A 24,843-nucleotide genomic window follows, 5' to 3' on the forward strand; every position below is an offset into this window, starting at 1 on the left:
TCACTGAGCCGAGAGACTCATTCTACAACTTGGTATGAGGGTGAAGTGCAAGTATGTTTGTCCTCAACATGGAGTTGACACATATCCCTCTTAAAATAAAAATAAAATATTCTCTAAATAGAAAAGCAATGTCCACTAAAAAAATGAATATGTTATGCATGCTTAGTTAGTTTTCCATATGATATAATATAGTTTCATGTAAAGTGATTACAAGTAAAAAAAATGTTAAAAGAAAATGTTTTAATGTTGCATATAATAAAAATATTCAATGTGGGTGATCCATAAAATATTTTAATATGAATTGATATGGATGTACACTTGAAAATATATTAACCATATGATATAATATAATTTCATGTAAAGTAATTAGAAGTAAACAAATGTTAAAATAAAATATTTTAATATTGCATATAATAAAAATATTCAATGTGGGTGACCCATAAAATATTTTAATATGAATTAATATTGATGTATATTTGAAAATATATTAACAACCAAAAAAACCATTTTAACCGTGCACATGTTATGTAAAATATTTTAATGTCAACTATGTTTATGTACTCTATATCAGTAAAAAATACAACTTAAACACCTTCAAAGAGGTTTGCAGGTGAAGAAATTTGATTTATCTGAATGTAAAATATTTTAATGTCAACTATGTTTATGTACTCTATAGCAGTAAAAAATACAACTTAAAACACTTTTAAAGAAGTTTGCAGGTGAAGAAATTTGATTCATCTGGTCTCATGTTAGATCTGCTTAACATGAATTTATACTGGTATAATACTTATTCTATTAAAAATAAAAGTTTTTAAATTTAGTGATTCAGTTTTTAAATATAATCTTCCCAAATCTTCTATCCTTTTGTATATCTTTTCGCTTTTAACTGCCATTACTAATTAAATTTAAAAAAAATCTTCACAAATACCCTATCTACCCTATCTCAGGATTGGTAGCATTCCACGATAAAGCTATAATAATTTTATGATTGCCAGTATTCCACGAGGTCAATTCACGGTCAGGAAAAGTACCTAAGATCTAATAGTACTTGATATGTGCAATAGTTTGAAAGTTTCACTTTTGTAATACGTGCAATAGGTTCTAGCTGGTCCATGTTCTCTGCTAACAGGTTGTTCCCATTTAGCTTTCAAGTATCATTTCAGAATTTTGTTTTGTTTGCATAATACTTTGGATATGTGACAGCGATATTCGGCTTTAGAATGACATAATAGGTTAACTGTGAAAAAAACAAAGAGCACTAGCGAGAATCATGCGTTAGCTTCAATTCCGTAGGAGAAAAACAGAACAGCAACATAAAAAGAGAAAAGGACAGAAAGAAGAAAACTCTCATTTGTACACTGAGAGGAACCGGGCGTAGACAGGTAGTTGGGTGATTCACCTACCAAGTCCCAACTAGTAATAAGTCAAATATGCACAAGATCACTGTCCTAAATACACTTCACTACATGGCGTATGTACACCAACATAACAGATTGAGAATTTCTGGAATTTAATACACTTGAGACATGACTGGTTCCAGACTAAGAGAAGAAGAGTTAAGCTTAGAAAAAGAAGGGACAAGATGATTTACCTGCAAGACAATCGGGAGCCATAATATAGCAGAGTTTTAAGGATAGTTTGTGAAGTGGATGATTAGCTAATCAAATTGGAAGACATGGCTTCTGAAAACATAGCGCAGGAAAATAAAAACATGGATTGTGAAAATGTAGCAGCAAGAGGAATCCATTTTGTGTTGGTTCATGGAGTACAGCATGGAGCATGGTGCTGGTATAAGATTGTGGAGCTTCTTGAGAAAGATGGTCACAAGGTGTCAGCAATCGATCTGATGAGTGCTGGTACAAGTCCTGTTACAGCTGATTCCATCACCTCATTTGAGGAATATAATCAGCCTCTTATGCACTTCCTTGCCAAGCTCCCACAGACAGAAAAGGTGCTTGCATTAATTCTGGTTATAAATCCATACTTAAGGTTGAAATCATTTTCTTGTTTTCAATGGTCATTAATGTAGTTAGAGGAGATTATGCTTGAACTTGACCTACATGTCCTCTTTGGAGCCCTTTAGCAATTAGACTGATAAATAAAAGTGTACCCTTCCAGATCAATAGCTAGATAAAATGGGATATCTGGCCTCAAGAGATCATTTCTTCTGAATTCCTTTCCTGTACAAATTTTGGTGAAATTTCTTTGTTAGATCTCAGCAAGCTCAAAGCCACTGAACCATCCTAGATATTGACTAACAAAATGTGCAGTAGTTGAATAAAGGATGGAGACTCGTCATTGCCGTCAGATCACTTGCTAAAGTGCAGCCACACCAACTTTTGAATTGATGCTTTGTCCAATGCTGATCATTCCTGGCCTTAAACTTCTTTTAAGCCTTGGCCAGCTGTTCCTGCACCTTTGGATGGATCTACCTAATTCTCTCAACAAATTTGTTTTCTTATCTACCCCTGATTCTTCTAAATCCTTGATTGCTTGCCGCTGCTCAAGTAGAAGATGAAATGGGACCTGCAGAAGATATCTCATACATGTCTCAAAGGGTCACATGTTGGTAGATGAATGCACAGCCCAGTATTCACACTGGTGAATATAGGCTAACTTCCATCTCATGTCTTACGGTTTTGCGATTGTATCCCCACCAATGTTGCGAACATCAGCATCGGGATAAAATCTGCCACGGTTTGGAAAATCTAAAAATCTTAAAAAATAGAAAATATCGGTAAAAAACAGCAAACATCGGTAAAATCAAGATACCATCAAAATATTGGTAAAAATTGGCAAACATAGACTAGGCCAAAAAATAGTGATTTCGAGATAAAATGGGGATGGCGATTTCGAATGTTAAATTTGCTGGAGCATCAAAAGAATGCCAGTATTAATAAACTACCACCCTACAATCTGTGATCCATTCTTCGTCTAAGGAAAGGTTGCCAGTAATCAAATCGCATGCAAGGTCTGCCTTGAAGAGCACTCCGATCCTATCTTTCACCCGTTGCTGCATGGAACAAATCCAGTGAAAAGCCATGTCTTTCCTCCAAATGATTGAATTACACTCTCCTCTGATTCCCATGATGCTGCTTTGGCTACCACGTTACCCTCCCTGACTTCGACGGCTTACCTTAACCACATTCACATGCAATCGATTCAACATTTGAATGCCATGTACTTGACATTCATGGTGGGTTGTAATAAGATTTTTATTTTTTATTATTATATTCATCATCAATGGTCTACGGTAACTTTGTTTCCTGCAGGGATCCATTGACCCTCACAGTTCCAGGAGGTAGTGTTAGAGCTTGATTTGCCAAACTTATATACTGCCTTGTTCAGGCCTCTTAAGACATTTTTAGCTTCGATATGAGGATCGAGGTGAGTGATATCATGATTCTTAGATATAGATGACAAAGACGGGAGTGCAAAGGGAAGGTTCCCAATCAAGATGACGAATGGAATTGTTAGAGTCGCATATTATAATTAGAGATTTGATTAATAAGGATTGTCCCAAAGTAATGCCAGGATACATTTCACCCTGATTATTAGAGGCTGTGACTAGGCTCAATGAGTATTCCATCTCAATTTGTCCTTTGGGGACAAGAAAAACCCCCCTCATCTGCTGCCCTTGAACCTATGTGATATATTGGGTCTAGGTCACTCTAGTATTGCCTTGATCTTAGCAAGATCAAGTCTCAAATGCTGCTGAGAAAAATTCACACTTCTTCAAGTTTAGAAGCAACCTCTGTTCCGCAGCATTTCAAATACTAGCTTTAGGTGCTGAGTATGCTCTTCCCGTGTCTAGCTGAAAATAAGGATATTATTGAAATATACAATCACAAAAGAATCTACACATGGATGGATGATTTCATTCATGAGTCTCATAAATGTTGTCAGAGCATTGCAGAGTACAAAGAGTAAAACCAGCTTTGGTTTTAAATGTGGCTTTCTATATATCTTCCTCTTTCTTCCACACTTCATGGTATTCATACCTAAGATCCGGTTTAGTGAAATATTTTCCATTTTGCAGCTAATAAGCAGGTCATCAATCCTCAATAGTATATAATGATTCATGATTGTTATATGGTAAAGTGCCCAGTAGTCAATGCTACGCCAAGTCCCATCTTTCTTGGAAACCTACACAACAGGTGCTCCACATCGGGGAAGCACTTGGGCTTGGCTCCTTGGTCAAGTAATTCTTGGATTTGTCTCTTGACTTCCTCTAATTCCAACAAAGAAGACTGTATGTAGTATGTGGCAATGGGGAATTTAACAATCATTTAATCTCATGCACCACCCCACATTTTGGAAGTAACCTTTTGGCCTATTAGAGCATTTCCTTGAACTGATTTATTAAATTGTCCCACTACTTCCTCTGCCTCTTAGTACAGCTTGCACCTAAAGTCTCTGCTTCTAGACCCATCCCATCAGCTTTGGGTTTCAACACCAACATCACAAACTTTCTACCGACATTAGTCAACCTCTTCACTTGGTCAGTTGTTATAAGAGAGATCTTTTGCTTTCCGTTGCAGGCATTGATGAGAATGGTCTTCAATTCTCGACCCGTCTATATTTATGAACTCTTATGAGGAAAATGGCATCATTGTCCTAAACGTAGCGGCCGCCAAAACATGACATTTTCATGGAACAACGTCACATTCCACCTCATCCATGTAGCTCTCATTCATGGCAAATTGATCCTACGTTTTGCAATTTAGTGTCTTTATGTTGCCAACCCAATGGATAAGGCTTTGGATGGTTATAGGTCTTCAATCCCAACCTCTGAACTCAAGTTTCTAAGATTAAGTTCTTTTGAGTCCCTCAATCGAACGAAGCACTGACTTTTGTCTTTTAGATTTGAATTTAATGTGGAAGAGCTTTTCAGGTTCTCCAGCTTGTTTTTTTGCACCACTATTGCTATGTTCTGCTTTATGGTCCAAACCAGCCTATCATCTGGGTCTAAATGGCATTTACTTTCATGTCCCTCCACAGTTGAAGTCACGTTTTTTCTTCTAATGATGTTTTCTGTTTTGGGGTTGAAACTCAGGATGCAGTGTCCAGCACTTTGTGTCTGTGGCTCTCAATATTGCAATGAATCATTTTGGTAGAATCATTCTATTTTTGCAAAAAATTTACTTGTTTCCCTTGCTTGTTTTAATTCTGGGTTTTGACAAAGCTTTCTTTCTGAGATGTATTTCCAGAGCTCTTTGTTGGCCCTTCCCCTTCAGCTAAGTGTACAATACTTTGCTGCAAGCATCATCATCATCCTTGACTTCAAACAGTCTCCTGTACCTTATTGTACCTTATTGGGTTGCACTGTATTTTACTTCATGTGCTATTTTAGAGAGTTTAGCCATGCTTCTTGCTAGTACAAGAGATACTTTGGCACTCCTTGTTACCCACCAAAACTGGGAAACCATGTAGGAATTTGTTTTTGTCCTATCTTGGACAACAAGCTAGCTAGTAGCCCCATACATTGCTCAGTATATGATGATAAGCCATTCCTCCACCATTTGCATCAGGCGTACGCCTCTCACCATCCAACATTTTTATTGAAGGAAGGTGGGTTTCCTCTCAGCATGTAATTGAACCATTTTGCAAATCAAGTGCTTTTACTTAATGTTTTAACTTTTGGGCATTCTAACATGGATAAAGAGGTGATTAGGATGATTGACCAATATTGACTGTAAAATTGTTCTCTAACCTTACCAGGGGGATTAGTCTTTGGCCCTAGTCCAGTGGGACCTCCTCTGAGGCCTTAGGGTTATAGGAGGGGCACTACTTGGGAAACTTGGATTGAAGTAACATGTCCATGACCATTCCATACTTATCACTCTTCACCATTCCTTTGATTTCACATCCATCCTTTAGGTCGGCTATCATTGGTTCATTGGGATTTGGCATCCTCATATATACATCCTTGAGTTGGGGTCGGAAAACATTTCTCTAGAGGTTGATGCAACTAAAAGAAAGGTAAAAGCATACGATGGCCCTAGTAAAAGAAAAAGAAAAATTAAAATGCAAATGATGGCCAAAACATTTATTAGTGTGTGGGAAAAATCCTAGCATGAGCTCTACCCCCCTCATTAGCCATCACCCAGTTCTTGAGCACTAGATGCTCCATCACATAATAAAGGAACCCTTGCATGTCCCAACCCTAATGAGCGAGAATCGGACTCATCATCAAGGGGTAAATTAATGCTACATCATTAAAAGCAAGCTTGGACACCTGAGTTATGCTCCTTATCAAAGAATTATCACAAATAACTGAAAGGCACACCAGAGGGGTAGCAAACGCAGGCCGAGGAAAGGGGTAACTCATGCCTCCACGATTTCTCCCTCCATATATCTATACACTCAGGATGATGGACCTCCATCAGCTAGTCCCATGACCATGACACCTAGCCATGAAGCATTTCCCCTCTGTTGCCACCACTATTGCAAACATGTATGAATTGAATGGTTGACCTTGGATATGTCACCTCCTGTTAGGGATTGGAAAAACCTAATAGGGTTGAACATCTGGCCACCTCTAACAAGGTAGGGAACACTTTTATAGGACTTGGTCTAGTTAATATTTGAAGGTGATCCCCGCTTGAAGCCTTATTATGCCCTTAACAATTAAGTATGGTCGACTATGATGTATCTATGGTGACTATCTCTAATGAATGGTAACTTTCAATTTAGTTTGAGATGGATTTTCTAGGTGGTGCTTCACAGATCAGCAGAGGCCTTGAAGGCACACATTCCATGCCTTCACTCCACATGATGCTTGTTGATTTTTGGGTAGCATCGGATGTGCTCTAGCTCTGAAATTTTGTGGAGGGGCTAGAACACATGAGATCTCCAAGACCCAGAAATCGTTTGGTGAAATTCCACACGGATTGTATTTTATTAAAATAATTAATATTTTTAATGGGGTTCCTAAGCTTAAACTTAGGAAAATTAAATTATTAATGGGTATTAATGTAAATATGTGTGAGAAGCTTCTGAGAGACGAGGATCAAGTCTAATTTAATATTAGCCTTTGATTAGAGATTAGATAACAACCATTGATTTCTCAACATGAAAAGTATAAATGGAGGCTTGGGGTCAGTTGGAGAATACATGCAGAGAGATTGAGGAAATCGATTTTTTGAGGTAAGAAGTTCTCAGGAGGCAAATCGATTGGGGAGATCTTGCAGCTGAGGGGCAATGATAGTTCAGGAATACAGACAAAGAGGCAGAGAGAGACTTGTGGAGGCAACGTAATAGCCGGGAGAGCTTCCGCTCAGCGAGTCTGGCCCACGCAGTGTTGACGCAGAGCCAGGAGGGCCAGCGCGGAGGAAGAACTATCTTCCACGCAGAAAGTAGGGGAGCTACTAGAATAGCTAGGAAAGCTGACACATTGGGCAGAAGGGCTAATGCAGACTTGATGCAGAGACTCTGAGCTCCACGCAAGCCCACGCAGTTACTGCGAAGGGGCAGTGAAGTTGTAGTCGGGGTGAGCCAGATTTTGTCGGGTAAAGTGAGGTAAAACTCACTCAGGTTCTCCACTATTGTATTTCTCTGTCACTGGTTTGTCGGGAGGGCAACCAACATTTGTATTCAAAACTTCTTCTTAATAATAGAAAACCCTCAGAGCTGCTATACTGGTTTTCCCACATTGGGTTTTTTTGGGGACGTTTAGAACAAAAATAAGTGTTTCCTTTGCATGATGTCTCATTTATTTTTCAGTTCTTGATCTATATAGTGGTGTAGGTTGCAGTGTATTTACATTTATATTTTCTGCATATTTTCCAAAAATAACTTGTTAAATGAAGAAAACAACTAGGTAATGTAAATTAGTTTACTGTAGGAGGATTTCTGGTTTATTAGATTCATAATTTTTCACATGGTATCAAAGTGATTGTAGATCAAGGAGGACTAAAGCCATCATCGAAAGAACAAAAGAAAATCTATGTGCGAAGGCAGCGATCCCAAGTGACAACGTAGTTTCTGGCCGAGAGAGCAGAGGAGGGGTGACACAGTCACCAAAGGAGGCTCACGCAGAGCCTGCATCAACCTATTTGTATGACATTGTAGTTATAGAGGGCATGGCAGAGACTATTGAGTCTCATTTTTCCGGTTTCTAGGGCTAGAGGTGCAGCGCAGACTTCATCTGGAGTTGCTAGTGGGGTGCTGATTATGTTGGTGTAGAACAATACCTAGTGGGGCTAAAGCAAAGTAGAGGGAATCAGTTCCTCAGAAGATTTCTTGCCAAGAAATCTAGATCCAGTGTTGAGAAGCAACAAAGAGAGATCAGAGAGGGGTGGTTCGACAGTTTTTGGCAGAAGGATTTCCATGAAGGAAATCGAATTTCAGAGGGAGCTTATTCCTTAGAGGATTTCTAACGCCAAAGAAATTAGGATTCGAGTTTTGCTGGGGCAGCAGCGAAAGAGGGAGAAGAGAACCTGCTCAACACTCATTTGAGCAGAGACAACAGTTAAAGGATTGAGGGATCAAGAGAGGTTGGATGGAGCATCCAACTTTGTCATCTGGAAGGCTAGGATTCTAGTAGTTTGGACAAAAATCGCATCAAGGATTATGCCTTGAAAACAGTTGTTGTTCTGGTTGATGTCGATCCTCTCAAAAGGTACGAGGAGGCTCATGAAAAAGTGAAGTGCATGATCTTAGACGGGATCAAGTATCATGTGATCCCACATTGTTGAGTAGGACACAATAAGGGAAATGTGGGAGGCCTTGACCACTTTGTACGAGGGAACTTCCGTTCAACAGAAGATGTCGCTTGAGATCTAGCTGAGACAGTGTCAGATGTAGAAGGGAGAAGAAATCGATCCCTTCCTTCTCAGGTTGCAAAGGATCCGAAACCAACTAAGTTCCATAGGGTCTACACCAGATCCTGAATTCATGGTCAGGATTGCCCTGAATGCAGTCACTAAAGACTGGGAAACCTTTGTCCAGAGCATCTTGGGCAGGGCTTCTCTCCCTAGTTGGGAGGAGATATGGGCAGCTCTTTGACAGGAAGAGATCAGGTAATTGACTAAGGCGGGAAGTAGTGGCAAAGGGATTAGAGTGAGGAAGGAGGAAGAGGAGGATGCAACTCTCGCATCAGAAGGATAGTAAGGGAAACAAAAGAGGAAAAAGAGAGATATATCTAAAGTCAAATGCTTCAGATGTGGAGAACTGGGTCATTTCGCCACTCAGTGTCCTCAGAAGAAGGGCAAGGAAGAGAAGTCCGACTCAAAGGCTGCTCCAGAGCAAGCTGACAAAGAGGGAGATGATGATGATTGCGCCACGAACACTCATGCACCTCTAGAGAGGAGGTGAGGCAATATTGAGCTATAGTCGAGAGGACTACACTGGGGCAGGTTCCTTGAGTTGCCCAAACTCTTGGATCACATATAACTAAGGAATCCCTTAATGATAGTAGCAGAATGACAAGAGTCAGTTGACGCGAGGGATGATGGAGTGACAGTGGCAGAACTAGAGTTCCAAAGTCTGAAGTAGCGCAGTAGAGTTTTGCAGCAGTGCGGGAGGCACATAGCAGATACAACAACAACACAGTAGCATCAGAGGGTTAGCACAAATTAGCAACAAAGGTAGCTTTAGCATCACGGGGCATCCAAACTGACAAACATGTCAGCTTTTGGGTGAATTTTTAGTTACTTACTTCTCAACAAATGAGTTGCAGTGCAACAGTTAGTAGTGGCAGTGCTATGGGCAGCATAATGCAACATATTGAGAGGGAGCTGCAATATAGATGTAGCAATGACAGTGGCAGTGCCATGGGAAGCAGCACAGGTTGGAGTAGCATAGTGGATGAGGGGTAGCAGGTCGAGCATCAACAACATAGAGGACCGATGTCATGGATCAGTGTGACACATCTGTTGGGAAGTATTGCTAGAGCACATTCCTCGCTAAGAGGGAGTGTTGATTTTTGGGTAGCATCAGATGTGCTCTAGCTCTTAAATTTTGTGGAGGGGCTAGAACACATGAGGTCTCCAAGACCTAGAAATCATTTCATGAAATTCAACCCCGATTGTATTTTATTAAAATAATTAATATTTTTAATGGGGTTCCTAAGTCTAATCTTAGGAAAATTAAAATATTAATGGGTATTAATGTAAAAATGGGTGAGAAGCTTCTAAGAGATGAGGATCAAGTCTAATTTAGTCTTAGTCATTGATTAGAGATTAGATGAAGACCGTTGATTTCTCAACATGAAAAGTATAAATGGAGGCTTGGGGTCAGTTGGAGAATACACATAGAGAGATCGAGGAAATCGATTTTATGAGGTGAGAAGTTCCTAGGAGGGAAATCAATTGGGGAGATCTTGCAGCTGAGGGGTAGTGATAGTTCAGGAATATAGACAGAGAGGCAGAGAGACTTGTGGAGGCAGCATAATAGCAAGGAGAGTTGACGCTGGGCCAGTCTAGGCCCACGCAGCCTTGACGCAGAGCTAGGAGGACCAACACAGAGAAAGAACTGCCTTCCACATAGAAAGTTGGGGGACTGTGGGAACAGCCAGGAAAGATGACGCAATGGGCAGAAGGGCTAACGCAGAGCCTCAGAGAGCTCCATGCAAGACCATGCAGTTACTGCGAAGGGGTAGAAAAGTTGTAGATGGGGCCAGCTAGTTTTGCTGCCGGATAAACCACGTTCTGTCGGGTAAAGTGAGGTAAAACTCACTCAGGTTCTTCGCTATTGTATTTCACTGTCACTGCTTTGATAGGAGGGAAACTGACATTTGTATTCAGAACTTCTGCTTAATAATAGAAAACCCTCAGAGCTGCTGCACTGGTTTTCTTGCATTGGGTTTTTCCGGGGACGTTTAGTCCAAAAATAAGTGTGTCATTTGCATGATGTCTCATTTATTTTTCAGTTCTTGATCTGTATAGTGGTGTAGGCTGTAGTGTATTTACATTTATATTTTCTAAATATTTTCCGAAAATAACTTGTTAAATGAATAAAACAAGTAGGTAATGTAAATCAATTTACTGCAGTAGGATTTTTGGTTAATTAGATTCCGAAATCTTCACAATGCTCAATCCATACTACACTTTTGGAGAGCAGTGGTGAGCTTGTAGATGTAGTGTTTCCCCTCCATAGTAGAGCGTTGGCCATTTTAATGATAACAACAATTGATTGACACCTTAGAGCATTCCTAGATGTTGAAATGTTGAGCTCACTTTGCTTAGTGTTGGAGATCCTTGATGATGTACCCAACATGCCCCTGGGCTAGCCTTGACACTGTTTGATGAGCATAGCTTGATCCAAAGTCCAGACAATGATGGTCATCCCTAGGATGACAAGGGATGGCTTGTACTAACTCTTGGAGCCCTAATGCTAGAGAGAGATTGCACCATATTGTCTTTATATCCCCCTTTGAGATGATGCAAGGTACCCTGAGTAGGCTTTTGACACATTGAGACATTTTGAGTCATGACTTGAGGGTTTCCCCTCAATCATTGAGTTGATTATGATGATTAGAGATGCATCCTTCCTATTCCTATTCCTAGAGAGGAGTTTCAACCTACATGTGTGGGTTTTTAGTAGCTTATTTTTTTGTATTGAGCTATTAGGTTGGTTGTAACCAATTTTCTTCATGTACACTCAAAATCAAATGTCAGAAGGCTTTTAGGCTAATTATTGAGAGTGATTTACCTCATATTAATAGACGACCACTCCATCCTTATTTTTCATCATCACTCATGGATTTTGGCCTCCATTGAAGAGCTCAACTTAGCCTTGTGTAAAGTCGCTACTTATGGAGATGTGATCTTTTCCGAGCTATTGCTATTGGAGATTGATTTTCCTTGGAAATTTCTTTAGAGAACTCAACTTAGCCTCGTGTAAAGTCACTACTTTTGGAGATGTGATCTTTTTCGAGCTATTGCTATTGGAGATTGATTTTCCTTGGAAATGTATTTTTGGGATTGAAAGAAGGCTATTTCATGGATCAATTGTAAGTTTAATTGCAAATTTTTATCTTTTATTTTTTTTTCATGTGAGTAATTAATTCTAGGATTTTTCTTGTGCAATGTATAAATGCATATTGTTTATGGAAAATCTTGGTTGATTATTGCATGTTAAATTTATCTTCCTTGAAATCCATAGGGGACCTCCTAGAGAGCTTCCCCCATTTAATTTCTCTAGTCACAAAGAAGATAGTTAGGGTTTGTACAAGTGAAAATTAGGTTGTCCCCCTTACTCTTTCTGTTAAATTTAGCTCTAAAGACTCCATCACCCAAGCAAAGATAGGCACTAGTATCCTTGATGTTGGTCAAAAACTATAGAAGCTTCAATATTTTCCTTCTTTTTATTTTTCTAAGTCCTTCAAGGCAAGCTGATAGGTCTATTTTGTAGGGTTGAATTCAATTAGGGCATTTCTAGGTGAACATTGGAGCTAAAGATGCTTGAATTTAGGTTTGTTTAGTCAACTCACTCAAATTATGGTATTTTACATGGTTAAATTTGTGCTAGAAGCATTGTCGTCATCCTCTCTAAGTAATTTGTGCCCTAAAATTACCCTAATCCTAGCTAGGGCTTAATTTAAGGGTTTTCTCCTTTGTTGAATATATCATTTGAAAACCCTTTCTTCGCACTTGTACGCCTAGAAATTTCTTTGTTGATATATAACTTGAAACGCCAGGTCACACGTGCCTCTTTTAGGGCTTGGTCTATGGTGTGTTGTTCCTATGCAAGAATAATTGTGTCTTTGTCCAATTTTGAGTATATTTACCTACCCTATATTTACATCACCATGAGCCATATAATCTAGATTACCCTTTAGGTGATCATTAGGAAGCCTCCTTTGTGGTGCAACTCCACTAAAGAGTAAGATGAATATTGTTGAGGTGATAGTTGTTGAGAAATATAGGGCATTAATAGTTAAAATATTTCTCAGCTTAATAATTTCTTGTGATATACTTTTACTTCTTAACTTATAGCATTTTCTTCATTATGTTATTATTGTGTTCTTTTCATCAAGACAATTACCAATGTGCACAATAAAAGACAAGTGACACAGTATATAGGCTTGTTTTCCAGGTCCAAAACCTCTCACCTCTTGAGAGGAAAAACCCGATCAAAGTTCTTTTTCTAGATCTTCAATTGACAGGTACCATGACCATGACAAAGACCATTGAATCAAGTATCCTCCCAAGAACCTTGTCACTAACCTTGATGCTCTGACTCTTCCCTTCCTCGACTTTCTTCTTGATCTCGAACTACTCTTCTTGGCTTCCTCTAGAGAAACTCTATCTCTATCCTTCACACTACTTCTTTTTGACTTCCCCTAGAGAATCTTGGTCTCTAGACTTCACACTGCTCTACTCGGCTATCTATAGAGAATCTCGGTCTCTGGATTAGAAACCCTAATATCTATACTGCTTCTCTTCGACCTCCTTTTATGTAGCAATAAGTTCTCCTTTTATCTTCTCTTCATGCCTTCGGTTCTTCTTCTTTTGTACCCAAAACGACTACCCCAAAACAATACTTCCTTTGATGACCCCAGAAGAAACCTTCCTTTGCTATACCCAGAAGAATCCTTTCTTTGCTATATCTTCTTCGTACTTCTATTTTTGGTCTCTTCTTCGCACTTCTTCTTGATCGAGTGCTTGTGGAGTTTCTTGCGTCTAAGTGAGGCCGAGTGTGGCTATATATACACTTCATTACATATCCTTTAGGCCGACATGATCACAAGTAGTTAGGCCGACTTCTTCTAGCAATTTCTTCCATCGTTCTAGGCCGACTTGAAGAGGATAAGTGCCAAGGTCTTGGAGGATACTTTACATAGATAAGTTCGATGTTTTACAAAGTGTAACATGACTTCATTACATAACAATGACTCTATCATTTTATGACTAGATGACAAATAATTCCTAAAGACTCTCAATGGGGGTCTTGACTCAAAAACAAAATCTCTTGCTCATGAAATCCATGAAGCAAACAATACAATAATTGTATTTTTCTTATTTACATCTCATTACATAAAATAATAATTACATGTCATTATGAAGACCGAACCTAGTTACACTTCTCAACAGTATTCACAATGGTACTTGGACATTCTCAATCTGAAGAATTTCTCATAAGAAGAATTTTGGATTGGTAACTCATTGGTATAGCATCATATCAACCATTATTGTTACATAGAAAGGGCTTGACTAAAAAATCTATCTCTCCACAAGATCTGAGCTCAATGTTGCTGAGACCAATGATTTATAGAAACTCTCATCATTGTCTCTCGTGGAACATCCCCTACCCGGGTACTTAGGGTGTGTTCTGTGAGGACTATTCTTATCTTGGTCTCCCCAACCCTCAAACAATATCGGTCATCCACGATTACTCCTCTATTGGATGCCCTATCTCATCCTCATAGAGTATCAGATGCCAAATAATTACCCAATCCTCCATTTTGTCTTCCTAGGTGAAGACTAGAATGATATGTCTATCTCTTCCTCTTAGATAGGGAGGACATATTCCAATAAAGGAATGTACTCATTCCTACAAAAGGAATGTACCTAAGCTCCCTCTTGTCTTAGGAATTTTCAAGTTTCTTCCAAGTAAGAAACTTCTTTTCAGGTTCCCTCTTAACTAGGGACCTACAACAGCTCCTCATGTGGAGATCATGGAACAACTAGCTTCTTGAAGAGCTCCTTCCTTTGATGTCATGATTTTATTCTTCGTTATGAAGTCTTCATCTTTTGGGACTTCTTCATAGGGAACAAACCATCCATCACTTTTGTCCATGAGTTATTTATGTCCTTATTTCATCAGAAAGTGATCCATCAATTTCCCATATGGTTTTGCTTTATGTCATGCTTCTTTCTTCATGTCATATTTTCTAGAAGGATCTTACATCCTTCTATATGGTTTTTCCTGGAAGTCATCCACAAATCTTCCCTTTGACAAACCTACATAAGCCCATCCAGATATTAGTTAAAAAATAAGAAATGAACACTTAAATCATAATTACCTTTTTGATGATCTTTCATCATGACATCTTCTTGTAGGTATAAACATCTTGCATGCATGTTGACACATTTCCTAAAGATATTCATTGTCAAGGGTCTCCACCTTTTTCCGACTCCTATCAGAGTCTTCATATATTTTCAGGGAGATATTCTAGTCAAATCTTCTTGGTCTTAGATGTTGAATGCCTTTTACCTTTGTTGCATATTTTACGATCTCTTCCTCTCTTTTTTCACACACTTAATTCTAGTAGCTTCCAATCAAAGTTCCTCAATAGCCTCCTCATGTTCCATATGAGAACATATTATGTCGATTTCATCTAGTGTGACTTATTCCTTTCGGCAATCTTTCAGAGGAGGAGATTCTTTCTTCCTTTGATCATATTTCCCAAGATGGAAATAATGATCTATATTATCTGCAACCATATGACATGACTTTGATAATAATCTATGTAAGCATACATACCTCATCTTTCCTTTGGGTCATCTAGACTTCCTGCAATAGTGTCCTTTGAATGAGAGAGTTTTATCCTTTAGATCAACTTCATTGTTATGTCATCATACCATCATTCCTTGAATCCCATTAGTTGGAATTCCCGATGAAACACTTGCTTTCTTTCTAGATCGGTGAATCCTTTAATGAGGATTCCATGAGAGAAACTTGAGGATCTTTCATATCCTCACCCGACATATGTTTCCTTATTGACTATTGCATGATGATCCCAGTCAATGATGACCTCTACTTCTTTCTATAAGTATCACTTGAGGTTTCAATGAGGTTTACAAGGGCTCCCATTATTTGTAATTAATAGAATTTATTCCAGACATCCTTTCTGCTTCCCATGTCAAGAGCTCGTACTTCTAATGCTTGTTTCATGATGTTATTTTATAATTCGATGCGTCCTATCTTATTTACATTGCATCCTATCTATAAGTTACAAGTGAAAAGTACCTTCTAGTGAAGAAGAACATCTCAGTCATAGTAGAGATCTTTTACTTATTCCTTCTTAGGCTTCTTTGTCTCAGGTTCTTTCACTTCCTCAGTAATAATGGCTTCTTCCCTATCCCTCTTGTCCTTATTACATTTAGGACAATCTCATATATAGTGCCCAATTTCCTGACAACCAGAGCATCTTATCTTAGTCATGTTCTTCTTTTTCTTTGGAGGACCAAACTTTCCAAATTTTCCTTGTCTTCTTGTCATGGCAGCATATGCTTGATTCTGCTCATTTGGTCCTACATCAAATTTTTCCTTCAGTTTGGTTTCTTCAATCTTGCAGAGTGACCATAGATCTTTAAATGGAAGGGTCTCTTTCTTCCCATATAAACTTGAAGTGAAGTTACCCCATTTTTCTAATAGTGCATTCAGTACAACTGGGGTCATCTCTCTATCAGTCATGAGTTCTCCTAACTCTTGTACTTGATCTCAAATTTTGATATCCTCATGAAGTATGAGGCTATTCCATCTTCCTTGGATATTTTCAATTTGTAGAGTTCTTGCCTTAATTAGATTACTTCTCCTAGAGTACTCACGGAAAACAATTCTACCAGTTCATCATATATTTCTTTTGCAGTCTCCAACTTTTATACATATGGGATTAGAGAGTCTTTTATAGATTCTATAAGAATTATCTAGGCTCTCACTTCTCCTTCATGAATCTAGCATGTGCTTGAGTATCTTCCTTAGGAGGTTGGGTTATCAACCCCTTGATGTGATCCATGAGCTCATTCTCAATAAGATTTAGGTCTGTCCTTTTCTTCCTTGCAAGGAAATTTGTAGCCCCAACTAATTTATTATTTTCCTTGCAAAAGGAAATTTTGGTATTATCAGATATAGTCATAGACTTACTTGAGAGATTGTTACTTGCTTCCTCCTTAATGTTGATGTTGACAGAGGATTTTATTCTTGAGATTTTGATGAGAGACGGTTGGATTCACAATCTTTCTTAAATGTTCTAGTCTTCCTTCTTGAAGATGGTTTCAAGACTCTTGTTGGTGTAGATTTCTTTGATCTAGGGTTTTGAAGATCTTGCCCTTGGTAGCCCTTGGATTTTATACGATCCTTCTTCAAGGCTTGATGTCTTCTTGATTGAGTGCCCCTTCTTGACTTCAACACCTTAGCTCTGATACCATATTGAGAAATCTAGGGCATTAATAGTTAAAAGATTTCTCTACTTGATAATTGCTTGTGATATACTTCTACTTCTTAGCTTATAGTCTTTTCTTTATTATGTTATTATTGTGTTCCTTTCATCAAGACAATTACCAATGTGCACAATAAAAGACAAGTGACAAAGTATGTAGGCTTGTCAGCGAGGGCTAAAACCTGTCACCTCTTGAGAGGAAAAACCTGATCAAAATTATTCTTCTAGATATTCAATTGATGAGTACCAAGACCATGACAAAGACCCTTGACTCAAGTATCCTCCCAAGAACCTTGTCAATAGCCTTGATGCTCTACCTCTTCCATTCCTCAACTTCCTTCTTGATCTCGAACTGCTCTTCTTGGCTTCCTCTAGAGAAACTCGGTCTCTATCCTTCACACTACTTCTTTTTGGCTTCCCCTAGAGAATCTCAGTCTCTGGACCTCACATTGATCTAGTCGGCTATCTCTAGAGAATCTCGGTCTCTAGATCAGAAACCTATCTCTATATTGCTTCTCTTCGACCTCATTTTATGCAGCAATAAGTTCTCCTTCTTTCTTCGCTTGATTCCTTCGGTCCTTCTTTTGTACCCAAAATGAGTACCCTAGAAGAGTACTTACTCTAATGACCCCAAAAGAAACCTTCCTTTGCTATACCCAGAAGAACCTCTCCTTCGCTATACCCAGAAGAATCCTTTCTTTGCTATATCTTCTTCGTACTTCTATTTTTGGGCTTTTCTTTTCACTTCTTCTTGATCGAATTCTTGTCGAGTTTCTTGAGTCTAAGTGAGGCTGAGTGTGGCTATATATACACTTCATTACATGTCCTTTAGGCCGACATGATCACAAGTAGTTTGGCCGACTTCTTCTAACAAGTTCTTTCGTCATTGTAGGCCGACTTGAAGCGGATAAGTGCCAAGGTCTTGGAGGATACTTTACATAGATAAGTTTGACCTTTTACAAAGTGTAACATGACTTCATTACATGACAATGACTCCATCATTTTATGAGTAGATGAAAGATAATTCCTAAAGACTCTCAATGGGAGTCTTGACTAAAAAACAAAATCTCTTGCTCATGAAACCCATGAAGCAAACAATACAATAATTTTATTTTTCTTCTTTACATCTCATTACATAAAATTATAATTACATGTCTTTATGAAGACCGAACCTATTTACGCTTTTCAACAATAGTGGCAATCTCCCTCATTGTTGCGACAAGGTCTGGACTTTTCCTTATGAGGCCTCCCACAAGGCTTACTAGATTTTGAGGAAACATTTTTAGCACCATTGTCAGGGAGGAATTGAGTCAACCTTCTCGTAATCCAAGTCTAAGATTAATTTAATTAATTGAGATTATCCCATAAAAAAGGATAAATTTTATCATCTAGCGACTCCATTGGAAGAATGAAACCCTAGTTCTTCACTGAGCTTCAAAGTTTCAATGCTTGTAGGGTGAAGAAAGCTTCTCTTAAGGCATTGTGAATTCACCCTGGCAACTCTCCATTTGGTTGTTATGCAAGATCAAGGAAATGGTTCCTTGGGATCTACATGAGATGTACCCTACTTTGGATATTAAGGATATTCTTGGATATCCAAATCCTTTTGATACAAATGCTATGATAAATCTTTCGAAATTTAGTGGTGAGCCTTCATCAATTGATTAGGTAGCAAAATTCATCAAATCTGTTTTAGAGGTCAATGTGGTTCATGAGGATGTTCTCATGACATTATTCATTAACTGTCTCAGGAATAATCCAAATGAATGAGTTAAATATTATTGTGGAACTAAAATAATTCCCTTTATTAAGATATTTATTAAATTTGTTTTAAGTATTAGTGGGTAATGTTTCAAAGTTATGAAGATTCCCTTTAAAATTTGGCCATAGCCATCAAAAGGGAATGCCTTCTTCATCCCTCTGAAGATGTAGAAATTGAGGAAGAAGATCATTGTCATCTGAAAGAGAAGACCACCCCTATATCAAGTAGAGTATATTGAAAAAAATCCTGATCATTCTATTGATGAAGAAAATCAAGGTTGGGATGAAGAAGAATACCATGAGCAAGTCCCTTTTGGATCATCAAGATGAATATATTGAAAGTGATATTGAAGATGCTCTAGGAGAGGAGCATGGTGTTAATAAAGAGAATCCTACTAAAAATGATGCTTTGACAAGTGAATTTGAGGCTAACTCCACCCTTTTGATGGATATTAAGTTTGATGATACACTATGTGAAGACTTGAAAAGGGTGATCCCATTTGTTCCTTGGAGATTAGCACTGATGAGTTTTTACATGTGGAAAAGGAGAAGTGGGATATGAGGGCCATAATTTTGATAAGGATCTAAATTATGACACTAATGATGATGCCAAAGATGACTTTATTCTACCTTTCACTCCATATGACGATCAACAAGACATGATTGTTGATTTGTTTGAGCCATCTTCCTGTCTTCTTGATGTCACTCCTTAGTCACATCCGAGTCCCATAGATTCTAAACATGATGAGCCAGCTTTGGATGACCTTTATGAATTTCATTATTCTGAAGAGGAGCTTAGTCGTTGAGATCTTCTCCTCTAGCCATCTCCATCCTCATGCCACTCACAACATGTCGCTTGTAAGATCAATGATGGTTGGATGCCTGAGATAGCTATTGGACAAGAGTTCCTGAAATTGATCATTGATTATTCCATATCCAAGATGAAAGAAAGGATTCATGAGTGTAGAAAAAATTTGGTTTCTCCATTTTCATCATATGTCCCTTCTCATGGTAGCAAATTGATCTATGGGTCTTGTTGCACTCATATTTGTCAAAATTCAAAGGAAGCAGAAGTACAATTTTTTTCAATAGGATCAGATCATCTATCAACAATGTTATGTGTCATTATAAACCCATTTTGCAAGTTATGTAAGGTAAATTATCCTAGTAAGACCTTGTGGGTGTATAAGAACCTAGGTAAGCCTATTATTTTGGAGAAAAGTTTCATCCTAGGAGGTTTTTCATCTCAATGAGTTGTGTGTGTGTCTAAACATAGATGGTCGACAGAGTTTTTCCCTCCAACCTCACTGCAAAGCTAGGGTGGAATTCTTCTTCAAAGTCATATGTGAGTCCTAGTGTTATAGTTGAGCCTTATGTAAAAGTGATTTGGGAATAATTTAAGCTACTTGGCTAAATTATTTGATTACAAATCACTTGGTCTACTAGATCATGTTGTGTCACATAATTGGGTATGTGCCTTGACGGTCTAAGCCAAATGTGTATTCCCTCTTTAAGGGTTGTAAATGTAAACATATTATGTAAATCAAGGTTGAAAAAATATTAAATCCCCTCATGTGTAAAAATTAATTAATTTTTCTGGAAAAAAAATTAAATAAATCTTAAGCCAGAAAATTAATTCATTAGCGTCAAATTAAATTGTCTTAAGAAAATTAATTCTCCAAGTGGAAAAATTCGTAGGTCTTAAAAGAAGTCATTTTTGAAAGTCCTCCACTAAGGGAATATTGTATATTTCAAGAAAATTTGGACCCTTGGACCCTTGTGGTTAAGTCAAAGTCAAAATTTTGAGGAAATTAGCTCAAAATAATTAATTTTGAGCTAATAAAATGGAGTTAAATGAAAAAATAAAAAATTCCTCAAAAATAAAAATTCAACGGCTAAGATTAAAATATCTTTAAGAGTTTATCAATGACCGAGATTATTTTGACAAGGATAAAAAAAACTAGTCGTTATTTTTCTACTTGGAGGATTTAGCTATAAATTAGAGAGTCATTTGAGTCTCTAGAACAATGATCTTTGGCTAGAAAATTGTTGTTGAAGCTTTCATGTAAACTATTGTTCTACTGGGAACTATTTTTTCTATCATAATAAATACTTTGGAGTGCAATTTCAAGGTGTTCCATGTTCATGATTTGTGGTATGTACAAACTACAGACTTTCCTATGTTGTGCTGAATATTGGCAAGATCTGTTTTCATTAGATGGACATAAAATCATTTTATTGATAGTTTTGGGCTAATATTAGGTGGTTTGGTTCCCCATATGATTAACAAGTTGTCTTGGGATAAATACATAGTGTTTGTAGGTACTTTAGTCCTTGGTCTCCAAGTTCACAAACTTGGGCATGAATTATTTTGCCTGGATCCCAAATATTTGTATGGTGGATTTAATATTTTCTAAGGCTATAGTGTGTATTGGGTTTCTAAAGTATTTTTAGCCATACATCAAAGAAAAAACTCCATAAAAATAAAAAATCTAAAAAAACTTATTTCAAAACCCTTGTACATTTGTAAATTTTGTGAATAGATTTGTAAATTAAATTTGTAAATTATTTTTGCTAATTGGGGTTTAGGTTTCTTGAGATTTTGTATATATTTGTGGTTTTGAAATTAAAATTTATTTTTTTATATTGAGTATTTGGGTTTCTATTCTAAATTTGTTTCAGGATTGAGGAAGAAATTGACATTGGAGACCTCAGAAACCCTAGACATCTAGGGTTTTCAGGTTATTTTTGCAGGTTGCTTATTTTCAAATCAGGGAAGAAACCCATTTTCTGAAGGCCCTAGCCCTTACCCAACCTAAAAGGCTAGTGTTTGGGACCTATTTTGCAAGCATTAAGAAGGTCATAAGCCCTACAAGGGCTAGATCTCATTGCAAACAAGGGTTTCTTCAAGGGATTGACATTTTATCTCTAACAATTTGTTTTGCAGCGATTTTGGGGTTAACATTGTGTTTTCAGGTGGTCATCTTCATTGGAAGTCTTCCTAGCCATCTACAAGGCCCCAAGGCCTCTTGGTTTGCTATATGAACCCTAGCTTCTCACTGTTTTACCACTGTTGTAATTTTTATTTTTAACAATGATATATAAGCCCTAAAATCACATTTAATTTGGTCAAAATAACTCAAAATTGCAAAATTTGAATTTTCCTAAATTTTGGCCATTTGGGCATTGGTTATCTAGCCTAGATCTGATTTTTTGCTTGTTGGAATTTTACTACATAACTGAATATATCAGATCTGAACTTTTTTTGAATAATTCACCTAAAAGGCTCAAAATTTCAAATTTTCAGTTTTGGCAATTTTTTTCAAGTTCTGGGCATTTTTGGCATTTGTTCAAGCACTAATAGCTCACTGGTTTTTCTGATTTCCTCATTGCTATAACAAGTTTTTGAGATCTGATATTTCCAAATGTCACACTCTAAAAGTCCTAAAAACTTGATTTTTTCAATTTTGATAAAATTTTCCTAGTTTTGGGCATATTGGGCATTTGTTGTAGCATCATTAACTTGTTGATCTGATGATTTGTTTGTTGCTGTAATAAGTTACTTCATATTTGACATATTACTGAACTCCATTTTAAAGTGAGCTAAATTCATAAATTCACCTCTACTAATCATTCGGAAAATTTTTTGTTTCATATATTTGGTAAATTCCATGATCTAAAGTGATTTTCTTCTTGTTGTCATAAGTCTAATAAGTGCTGGAATTTTTTGAAATATTACTGCTGATTTGGATATTTGAGATCTAACAATTGCTTGTCTTGCTCCAAGTTACAAGGATTTCTGAATTTTACACTTAAAATACTCATACATTTAAGCTCTAAATTTCTGAACTTTTGGTTGGTTAAGTTGTTTTGACACTTGGAATCTAATTGGCATTGTGATAAGAACATATTGAGTAAATTTTATTGGCATCGTTTAATTATTGGCTAATTGACAAATTAGATAATTTATTTTAAGTATCTTATGGATTAATTCATTGGCACTTGTATCCTTAAGCACTTGCCTTGTATTAAGATTGTCCTCTATTTGCTGTTAAGTATTGTTGTGATGAGGAGTAATCATAATTTGAGTACTTAAACAATCTTAACTCAAGTAATTTCACTCATCTTCTTTGCACAGGCATTCTAGGATCTAGCTTGCAGTAAAAACTTACCTCCTAGCATAAGCTAGGTTGATAGACTCGTAGGGAAACCCTTTTCCGATTAACTTGAGGGATTCAACCCTTCTTAGTGGTTAACACAATGACCTTGCAATTGCCAAAGCAATAGTCACCGCATCGCCGAAGGCATTGGGTGGTTGGAACACAGCGGGAGGTATTGTTAATCAGGCATTTTTCTACTTCCTGTTGGATTCCATCCCACAACATACACTGAAGAATATTTCTCAAAACAATTAAGGAAGAGGTTCAACTTAGAATGGGAATTTAATCTAAAATTTACCAACATTCCTGCATCACACCTAGCTCTTAGAACTTGCATCCCATATAGGTTAGTCTATCATATCAAGTAGTGAGTGTCCATCCATTTACTTGGTATTAATTTACATTAAGCACGAATTGTGACTCCAGAAGGCACTAGTCTCATACTTAAAATCTAATCTAATCATTAATCTTGCTAAATTTAACCAAGTATCTAGGCCACTCATCCGTGTCTCCCAAACAAGTTGGTTCCCAACTTGTTTTCCTTCACCTCATTTCCATAGGGTCTACCCCCCATAGCCTGTTGTTGGGAGACAACTAGAACGGAGTGGGTGAGGATCAGAGTGACATCCCTCGCCTTGAGCGATTGTCGTGGTGCCTGTACATTTTGAGCGACAACAGGCCTTTTATTTCCCTAAATACCATCCCTATGACTTGGAGCTAGCGTTTGAGTGTGATGATATGGTTGATTATGATGTTTCCTTATTTTATCTCATGATTAATTCAAGGGGTTAAAGGTATGACATTGATCTAATGACGTGCTGGCTACATTAGTTATATGACTATACTTAGTTAATGTATTGTATGCTAGCATAGGTTAGAGTAGGTAGTTGCATTGCATTTGTGAGTTACATTAATGTGTGAGCATCCTACTAGATTAGAATGCATTTAGCTAACCTTTCTCTTTTCATTATGGTTTTATACATCATATAAACGCAAGGGTGATGATCAACACCCCATACACGTGCTAACAAACAAAATGATTTGACTATACAAATAACAGATCTGCAAACCTAAGGATTGTTGGGGTTCTCATGAACTATCGTTCAAGCATATAGATCATGCACTCTATGGTAAGCACATGTCCTCGAGTTGGAGCTAGATGTTACCCACCAAAAGTGGGTAACTCCATCGAAGAAATTTTTCTCCTATCTTGGACAACCAGCTATCTCACAACCCTATACATTGCCCAATATATGATGATATGCCACATTCCTTCGCCATTTGCATTGATCATAGACCTCTCACCATCCAACATTCCTCTTGAAGGAAGGTGGGTTTCCACTCGATAGGTACTTTAACCATTTTGCAAATCAAGTGCCTTTACTTAATGTTTTGGGCATTCTAACATGCATAAAGGGGTGATCTGGATGATTGATTAATATTGATTGTAAACTTGTTCTCTCACTTTAGCAAGGGGGTTAGTCTTTGGCCCTAATCTAGTGGTACCTCCTCTGAGGATTTAGGTTTATAGGAGGGGCACTACTTGGGAAACTTGGATTGAAGTAGGATATCCATTTCCATTCCATACTTACCACTCTTCACCATTCCATTGATTTCACATCCATCCTTCAGGTTGGATATCACTGGTTCATTGGGATTTGGCACCCTCATATCCACATCCTTGAGTCAGGGTCGAAAAATTTTGCTATAGAGGTTGACGCTGCTAAAATAAAGGTAAATCCATAAGATGGCCACAATAAAAGAATCGGAAAAATTAAAAAGAAAAAAATGGTCATAACATCACTTAACACG

At 37.6% G+C, this 24,843-nt stretch overlaps 1 pseudogene across 1 annotated transcript in view; it reads left to right on the forward strand.

Moving 5' to 3' along the window:
- The first annotated feature begins 1,486 nt into the window (after window positions 1–1,486).
- Window positions 1,487–24,843, forward strand: part of LOC149263686 (putative methylesterase 11, chloroplastic) — an 81,214-nt pseudogene continuing 57,857 nt past the window's right edge. The window contains exon 1 of the transcript XR_016249711.1: window positions 1,487–1,951. The product of XR_016249711.1 is annotated as a putative methylesterase 11, chloroplastic (transcript). The remainder of the gene's footprint in view (window positions 1,952–24,843) is intronic.

The sequence above is a fragment of the Pinus tabuliformis genome, chromosome 6, assembly GCF_031772625.1.
Source record: "Pinus tabuliformis cultivar Carrire ecotype Pingquan chromosome 6, CPIR1, whole genome shotgun sequence".
Taxonomy (NCBI): Eukaryota; Viridiplantae; Streptophyta; class Pinopsida; order Pinales; family Pinaceae; genus Pinus; species Pinus tabuliformis.